Below are 9778 nucleotides of genomic sequence, written 5' to 3'. Positions count from 1 at the left end.
GGGTGCAGAGACCGGCAGGCCCAGGGCTGGACTTGAACTTAAGAGAAGTCTAGTAGGGGGAACACATCGGGCCCTGGAGTGGCCCTGAGCCCCACCAGGTAGAGATCACTGCCCGTCACACCGATGAGTGTGCAAACAGCGTGTTCTAAATGCACAGACTGTGTTCGCGTGGTTCTTCCGTGCCTTTCACCTGCATGAGCGAAGACCCACCCCCTTTCCCTCTCCTGCTCTGCATGGTTCCATCAAGTAGGAGGTGGTGTCAACTGGTCAAGGTTTAGGAGAAACAAAGAGACCGCCCAAGGACGAACAGCTGTTAACACATCTTTTTTATTTTATTTTATTTTTTTAATAAAAACAAACGGAGCCGACACGGACCGTAGTCAGGAGCAAGAGTCCTCGAGCCAGGGTTGGAGATGAAATCTGAGCCTGGGCCATGTGACCCTAGGAGAACGACTTAGTTCTTTGTGCTTTAGCGTCTGTCCTTAAAACAGGCCAATGACAACGTCCTCAGGGAATCGGATGAGGAATAGACAAGCTAACGCAGCGGAGGGCTCACAGGAGGACTTAGCACAGACTAAATGCAACACAAATGTTGCCTGTTATGATCCACGCTGAGGTCACAAGGAAGTGAAACAAATCACTGAAGTCTGTGGTGTTAAAAGGTAACTGTCTGTTTGGAACAATCATTTTTCTGTTCCTTTAACGTTCAATAAATATGGAGTCCTTACTTCTTGGCACTGGAGATAAACAAATACATCCAAAACCAACAAAAATGGGCAAAAGTCCTGCCCTCCTAGAACTTAAATTCAAGGCACTGGAGTTGCATAGGAAAGAATAGGTTGGCTGCCTTTTTAAACCCCACACTCCCCCCTTGATCTAAGAAAATATTCCAGGGACATGTTTTTTAATGATACGAGCATTTACTATAGGGCGGGCTGTGTGCTCTCACTTTTCCTACCGTGCGTGTGTCTGTGTGTGTGTGACAGACCTATAAAGTATTGTTATTAGCAGCATTTTTCCCTATGGAGGAAACTATAGGAAGTGTTATAGGAAGATTAAGAAATTTAGCCAGGATCAAACAGTGCTCAGTGGAACTAGAAAACATAGGAAATCTGATTCCAAGGGTGTATGTTCTTTACCAATATCTGGTCTCGTCGCATTTTAAAACGCATTGCGGCAGCATTGCAGAAAAAAAAAAAAGAGAGAGAGAAAGAGAGAGAGAAAACTTTTCTATTTCACTCAGTTTGAAAAGGGTATTGAAATATTTTACTTTGTTAGAAAGATAAAACATGATTTCGGGACAAGATCCCGGGTAGATAAACGCTGTGCTCCCTCCTTCCACAACCACATCGGCATTTCCACTGAATTATGGAAGGGTCAACCTGGAGACCCGCCTGACGTCTGGCGGAACGGAACTGTAACTAAGAGACGAGGCACGGCGAGACTGGTAGGAGGGCGGAGACGGAAACGGCCGGCCCCGCACCTGCACCTGGAGGTTGAGCATGGGGAGCAATGTCTCCACTGTGGAGCCCCCCCACACCAGGTGTGAGGGGCTCAGCCCCACACCGGGATCCCCAGCCCAGGCTTCCAGACCCAGGAAGAGGAGGCCTCACAAAACCTGACAGTTAAGACACGCGGGGATTCTGAGCATCCGGGTGAGGCGTAGGGAACCTGGAAACCCAGACGTCTCTTTCAGGGCCCGCGCACAGACCGCCCGCCCGCTCGCAGGCACTCACCCTGGGCTCCGGCAGAGGGACAGCAGCTCGGGAGGCACCAGAGACTTTCCGGGAAAGACTGAACTGTGTAGCTGCAGGGTGAGGGCTGAAGGGTCAGCCACCATTGTCCCTGTGCAGGGCCGCCCTCCTCTGCAGCCTAAAGGCCGCACCAGCTTGCTGTGTTGAGCCCGCCCCCAACACGGCCAAGCCTGAATCTGATTGACCTAGGGAGTCGCGCTCGCTCCACCCCTGGCTCCCTGAGGCCCCGCTCCACCCAACTGGCTGTCAGAGGTATAATCCCCGCTGGGAAATGAGGCTCACCCTGCACTCTGGGCAGGACCCTCCCCAGCAATCAACAGGCCTCTCACGCAGGATGGGGAACAACTCAGGAGGGGAAACCAGCCTTGGCCTGAGCTGCAGGGTTTCTTGAACCAATCTGTGGGGTCTGCAGGCCTGGGGCGGGCAGCGGCTGGCCTCTGTGTGACCTGAGACTTTTGCAAGCAACCATGGGCCCAGCACTGGCACCAAATCTAAATCTAGACCAACCTGGGGAACACCACGCAACCCCCCCTCATGACTTCTTGAGATCTTGACTCACCCCATTCGGATACCGCCAGAGACGACTCAGCCGCCGAGCCTTGCAGGCAGTTCTCTAGGCCTCTACTTGAGCTTCTCCAAGCTCAGTACTGGTGGCAGCCAGCTTAGTGCACCGCGTGGCCTCCCCCACGTGCCCCTAGGTCCAGATCAGGCAGCAACTAACCACGGATAGTTTTGTAGCTCCTACCAGGTGGCCCTGAGTGGTCATAGGCAGCAGCTGACCTTGGCCTGTACGGGAGCCTCTTCCAAGGAGTGCCAGAACCAACACACCTGGAGGCTAGTGTTAGACTTCAAAGGAGCACCACCTGATTAGCCCCACAGGTGGCACACCCAAAGGGTGGTCTCAGCAGGCACACGAGCCCCCTGGGGAGAATCCTACTCCGTGGGGTTGCCCATCACACTGCGGCTTATATGCTATCGGTGTGGCCAACCCTCACGGACAGTCGGCCTGAGCGTCAGTCTCACCCGGTGACATGCCAACAGGAACACTCAAGGACCACCTGGTGCAGGTGACCAGAGAGACTGTGCCAATGGGTGACACAGGCACCTACTACACAAAGCCACCTGGTTAAATCTATGAAATGTGGCGGATTTATCTAATACAAAGAAATGAACACAGAGAAGCAGCCAAAATGAAACAAACAAAACAAAGAAACATGTCCTAAGTGGAAAAAAAAAAACAAAAACAAAATAAAAAACAGGAAAACCTGCAGAAAAATAACTAAATGAAATGGAGGCAAGGTACCTATCAGATACAGAATTTAAAACACTGGCTGTAAGGATGCTAAAGGAACTTAGTGAGAATTTCAACAAAGAGATAGCACAAAAAAAAATGACACACACACACACACACACACACACACAAAACTAAAAAGAACCAGTCAGAAATGAAGAAAATACTAAAAGAAATAAACAGTAGATTAGAAAGCAGAGGCTCAGGTAAATGATTGGCAAGACAAGATAGCAGAAAACACCCAAATGGAACAGCAAACAAATAATAGTAATAATGAGGAAAATTTAAGAAACCTCTAGGACAACATCAAGTGTGACAACATTCGCATCACAGGGGCACCAGAAGGAGGAGAGAGAGAGCAAGAGACTGAAAAACTATTTCAAGAAATAATGTTGGAGAAGCCCCCTAACCAGGTGAACAAAATAGACACACAAGCCCAGGAAGCGCAGAGAGTCCCAAACGAGATGAACCTAAACAGGCCCATGCCAAGACACATCATCATGAAAATGCCAGTAGTTAAAGACAAAGAGAGAATATTAAAAACAGCAAGAGGAAGACCACGAGTTACTTATAAGGGAACTCCCATAAGACCGCCAGGTAGTTTCTTAACAGAAACTGCAGGCCAGAAGGGACTGGCATGAAATATTCAAAATGGTGAAAAGCGAGGACCTGCAACCAAGACTAGTTTACCCAGAAAGTCTATTAACTAAAATTGAAGGAAAGATAAAAAGCTTCCCAGACAGGAAAAAGCTAAAAGAGTTCATCATGAGCAAACCAGTATTGTAAGAAATGTTGAAGGGACTTCTTTAAGAAGAAGGGGGGAAAAGAACATGAATATGTGATGGCAATAACTATGCACCTGTCGATAATCACTTTACATGTAAATAAATTAAATGCTCCAATTAAAAGACATAGGGTGCTGACTGGGTAAGAAAACAAGACCCATACGTATGCTTTCTACGAGAGACCCCACTTCAGATCAAATGACATGCAGACTGATGGTAAAGGCATGGAAAACATTTTTTCTTTTAATTGGAATTGAAAAAAAAAGCTGGGGTAGCAATACTTATACCAGAAAAAATAGACTTTAAAACAAAGTCTATAAAAAGAGACAAGGAAGAACATTACGTAATGGTAAAGGGATCAATTAAACTAGAGAACATAATCCTAGTAAACATTTATGTACCAACCTAGCAGCATCTAAATATATAAATCAAATATTGACCGACATAAAGGGAGAGATCGATGGCAATACAGTCACAGGAGGGGACTTTAACCCCTCACGGACACCAATGGACAGATCTCCAGACAGAAAATCAACAAGGAAACGGCAGCCTTAAATGACACACTAGACCAGATGGATTTAATTGATATTTTTAGAGCATTTTGCCCTAAAGCAGCAGAGTATACATTCTTCTCAAGTGAGCATGGAACATTTTCAAGACAGACCACATGTTAGGCCACGAAACAAGTCTCAGTAAATTTAAGATTGAAATCATACGAAGCGTCTTCTATGACCACAATGGTATGAAACCAGAAACCAATTATGAGTAAAAAACTAATACACAAACATATGGAGGCTAACAAACATGCTGCTTATCAACGAATGAGTTAAAAATGAGATCAAGGAAGAAAACAACAGATACCTAGAGACAAATGAAAATAAAAATACAATGTCTCAAAATCTATGGAACACAGTGAAAGCAGTCCGACTAGGGGAATCCAGAGCAATGTAGGACTAACTCAAGAAACGAGAAATCTCAGATAAACAATCTAAAAGAACTAGACAAAAAACAGCAAACAAAGCCCAAAGTGAGTAAGTAGAAGGAAGGAAACAATAAGGTCAGAACAAAAATAAATGAACTAGAGTCTAAAAAAAAAAAAATGTAAAAGATCAATGAAATTAAAAGCTTGTTCTTTGAAACAATAAACAAAATTAATAAACCTGTAACTGTATTCAACTAGAAAAAAAGAAAGAGAACCTAAATAAATAAAATCAGAAAAAAAAAAAAGAGAAGTGACAACTGACCCCACAGAAATACAAAGAATTAGAAGAAAATACTATGACCCATTACACGTGAACAAATTGGACAATCTGGTAGAAATGGCTGCGTTCTTAGAAACATACAATCTCCCAAGACAGAGTCAAGAAGAAACAGAAAATCTGAACTGACTGATTACTACTTACAAAATCGAATCACTCAGCAAAAACTCCCAATAAGCAAAAACCAGATGGCTTCACAGGTGAATTTTACCAAACAAAGCACTGACGCCTATTCTTCTCAGACGATTCCAAACGATTCAAGAGGAGAGAAGGCTCCCAAGCTTATCTTCTGAGACCACCATCACTCTGATTCCCAAACCAGACGAAGACGTTACAAAAAAAGAAAATTATAGGTCAATATCCCTCATGAACATAGATGCAAAAATCTTTAACAAAATATTAGCAAACCAAAGATCATACACCATGATCAAGTTGGATTTATTCCTTGGGTCCAAAGTTGGTTCAATATCCGCAAGTCAGTTAACGTGATACACCACATTAACATCAAAATATAAAAATCGTATGATCGTATCAATAGATGTAGAAAAAGTGTTTGACAAAATCCAACACCGAGTTAGGATAAAAACTCTCAGCAAAGTGGAAATAGAGGGAACTTACCTCAACATAATAAAGGCCACATATGAGAAACCCACAACTAATATCATACTCGACAGGAAAAAGCTAAAACTGATTTCCTTAAGATCAGAAACGAGACAAGGACCTCCGCCTTCACCATCTTTATTCAGCATAGTATTGGAAGTCTTAACCACAGCAATCAGACTAGAAAAAGAAATAAAAGGCACCTAAATTGCGAAGAAGTAAAACTGTCATTATTTGAAGATGACATGATACTGTATAGAGAGAACCCTAAGGATGCCACCAAAAAACTGTTAGAACTGATAATGCATTCAGTAAAGTAGCAAGTTATAAAACTAATATTCAGAAGTCAGTTGTGTTTTTATATACCTATAATGAACTATCAGAAAGAGACATTAAGAAAACTTTCCCATTTATAATTGCCTCAGAAACAATAAAATACCTAGGAAAAAATTTTACCGAGGAGGCAAAAGACCTGTTCTCAGAAAATTATATCATTGAAGAAAGAAACTGAAGAAGATACAAATAAATGGAAGCAGATACTGTGCTCATGAATAGGAAGAATTAACATTATTAGACAGTCCTTACTACTCAAAGCAGTTTATAGGATCAGTGAGATCCCTAACAAAATACCGATGCATTTTTCACAGATCTAGAACGAATAATCCAAAAATTTATATAGAGCCATAAAAGACCCCAAATAGCCATAGCAATCTTGAAAAAGAAGAACAATGTTGGAGGTATCACACTACCTGATTTCGAACTATACTACAAGGCTAGAGTCATCAAAAACCATGCTACTGGCATAAAAACAGACAAATGGAAGTCAGCAAAATAGAGAGCTCAGAAATAAACCCACACCTATATGGTCACTTAATCTATGACAAAGGAGCCAAGAATATACAATGGGGTAAAGACAGCCTATTCGATAAATGGTGCTGGAAAACTGGACAGATGCATGCAAAAAAATAAAACTGGACCACCTTCTTACGCCATATACAAAAATAAACTCAAAATGGATTAAAGACTTCAATGTAAGACCAGAAACAATAAAACTCCTAGAAGAAAATAAAGGTGGTAAACTCTCTGACATTGATCCTAGTAATATTACTTCCTATATATCTTCTCAAAGGAAACAAACAAAAAATAAACAAATGGGATTACATCGGACTAAAATATCGCAAAGCAAAGGAAACCACCAACTAAATGAAAAGACAACCTACTGAATGGGAGAAAATATATGCCTATGGTACATCTGGTAAGGAGTTAATATCCAAAATTTATGAAGAACTCATATAATTAAACAGCAAAAAAATCTAATTAAAAAATAGGCAGAGGATCTGAATAGGCATTTCTCCAAAGAGGATATGCGGATGGCTAATAGACATATGAAACGGTGCTCAACATCACTAATCATCAGAGAAATACAAGTTAAAACCACAATGAGACAACACCTCACACCTATCAGAATGACCATCATCAATAAATCAAAAAACAAGCATCTGCGAGGATGTGGAGCAAAGGGACCCTCATGCATTGTTGGTGAGAGAGAAAATTGGTGCCGTCACTATGGAAAACAGTGTATAGATGCCTCAAAAAAATTAAAAATAGAACTACCACATGATCTAGCAATTGCACTTCTGGGTATTTATCTAAGGAAAACCAAAATACTAATTCGAAAAGATATCTGCACCCCTATGTTCACTGCAGCATTATTTATAATAGCCGAGACATGGAAGCAACCTAAGTGCCCATCGATAGACAATTGGATAAAGAAAATATGGTGCATATGTACTATGGAATATTACTCAGCCGTAAAACAAACGAAGTGTTACCGTTTGCAATGACATAGATGGACATAGGAGGTATTATGCTAAGTGAAATAAGTCGGCAAAGAAAAATACCATATGATTTCACTTCTATGTGGAATCTAAAGAACAAAATAAACGAACAAAACAAATATGGACTCAGAGACAGAGAACAAACTGGTGATTATTAGCTGAGAGTGAAAAAGGTGAAGGGGTTAAGGAGACAAATTGGTGATTACAAAACAGTCAGAGGGATGTGACGTGCAGCGCATGGAATATGGTCGCTAAGACTGTAGTAACCGTGTACGGTGCCAGGCAGCTGCGAACTAATTGGGGGATCGCTTCGCAAATTATATAAATGTCTAAGCACCATGCTGTACACCTGAAGTTAATATAAAATCATGTGAACGTCAACACTAATTGAAAAATAAAAATTAATAAAAGAGAAAGATAGAATACGTCAGCACTTGTTAATTTTTGTAGTAAGGATCTGGATGCTTGTGATATGAATCTTTGTAATTTTCTCTGTCTTTTCACAAAGTTACATATTCTCCCTTTAAAGTTGGGAAATGTGGGTCATAGAGAGGTTTAGTAACTTGCTTAAGTCCACACATCAAAAATGAAATACCATCTACAATGATAATAGCTACCCTTTAATATTCAAAGTATCTTCAGCATAATGATAGCATTTCTTTTTAATTATTTCACCGATTCATGAGATTAATTCTGCCCAGCAAGTACTTGTCATATGGTACATATAAGGTAATTGAGGATCAAAAGTCTTAGGTAAATCGCCCAAGGTCATGAAGAAAGCAAACATCTCAGCTGATGTTTGAACCACCGTCTTGCTGACTCCAGGGTTGTGGTCTGAGCCAAAGGTGCACATTCTCTAAAAAAGAAAAGAATCCTGAAGGAGCGTCTAGGGAGTAAAAGATGACTTCTTTTGATAGGTCCGCATTTAGTACTTTACCAAGTCTCTTCCCCTGATTTTTCGGAAAAGGTGCAAAATTTAGTTCAAGGTTGAACGCTATTTTAAATTTTGTCTTCTGACTATACTATGTAGGTCACCTCCTGCGTGTATAACTCTATCCATAATTTACTTACGCGGGGAGATACAAGTTCCATTACACTACCAGCTCGGTGACCGAGGTGTTTTTCATTAAACGAAGTTAAAAGCCCAGAATCTTTATCTAAAGACCATCTGAAGGGAATTGTGCTGACATGCCACTTTCATTTCTGGCTGGCACTACAGGGTAAATTTTCACTGCTTAGCAATTCCTTGCAAATAATGCTCAGTTATGCTAGTCTGAGTCACAGGTCACCTACAGGATCTGACGAGATAAAACAGCTGTTTTTCAACTATTTCCATCTTAATCTCACGTATGAGCGATCGGCATGCTTCACGACGCCTCCCTGAGCCCTGCCACCCTCCCCAGAGACAAGAATGTATCCTGTCTCCTCTATTGTCCTTTTCCAGCGAAGTTTTAACTTGTCGCTATTTGGGTTGCTAAATCCAACAATGAATTATTCACCTAGAAATCTGAAAATAGAATTTCATTATCTGCTGATAATGTCTAATTTTTTTTTAAACGACAAGTCCGGCTAAGAATTCTCCTCCACTCAGAAGGAACTCTTTCAAAGGCAGACGAGTTGAGAGAAAAAAAAGAGAAGTCCTTCCATGACCCAATCTTCATGTCATAAATGGTACTAAACTCGCCCTTCTACCATACAAAACTTTATAATTTGACAAAATACATGAAGTACCTGCTCTCGGGCAGTGGACAACGGGCAGCACAAGACTGTGATGGCAGAGAGGGGGAAACGCACGAGGCGAGCATCATGATAATCCCGTTCTCTGACCGCATGTCAGAGACTCGACCCCGAGCACAGCTCGGGGGTCCCACTGAGCTGAAGAGGCAGACCAGAGGTTAGGCAGCTGATGTGGTGAGAATCTGCAGGCTGGGATGACAGAGGGGTGAGAGCTGAGCTGAACGCAGTCTCCTAAGTTCCAAAACTTGGGGAACCGGGTCTCCGGCTCAGGACTGGGCTGCACAGATGCAGGCGAGACCTCCCAAGGCTTACGGCGTAGGGTGGAGAAACAGACTTGACAGGTTAAGGATGTACATTGTTCTCCACAGAGAATCAATTAAAAATAAAAGGAGGAATAGTTGCAGAGTCAATAATGAAAAATAAGACGGAATGCTAAAAGAAATAATAATTTAAAAGGAAGCAAGACCGGTGTGAAAGAGAAACAAAACATTGAAGAGACAAAGGGCCGAGTGTC

This window comes from Pteropus vampyrus, unplaced genomic scaffold (genome assembly GCF_000151845.1).
Source record: "Pteropus vampyrus isolate Shadow unplaced genomic scaffold, Pvam_2.0 Scaffold409, whole genome shotgun sequence".
In the NCBI taxonomy this organism is placed as follows: Eukaryota; Metazoa; Chordata; class Mammalia; order Chiroptera; family Pteropodidae; genus Pteropus; species Pteropus vampyrus.
This window is presented reverse-complemented; position numbering follows the sequence as displayed.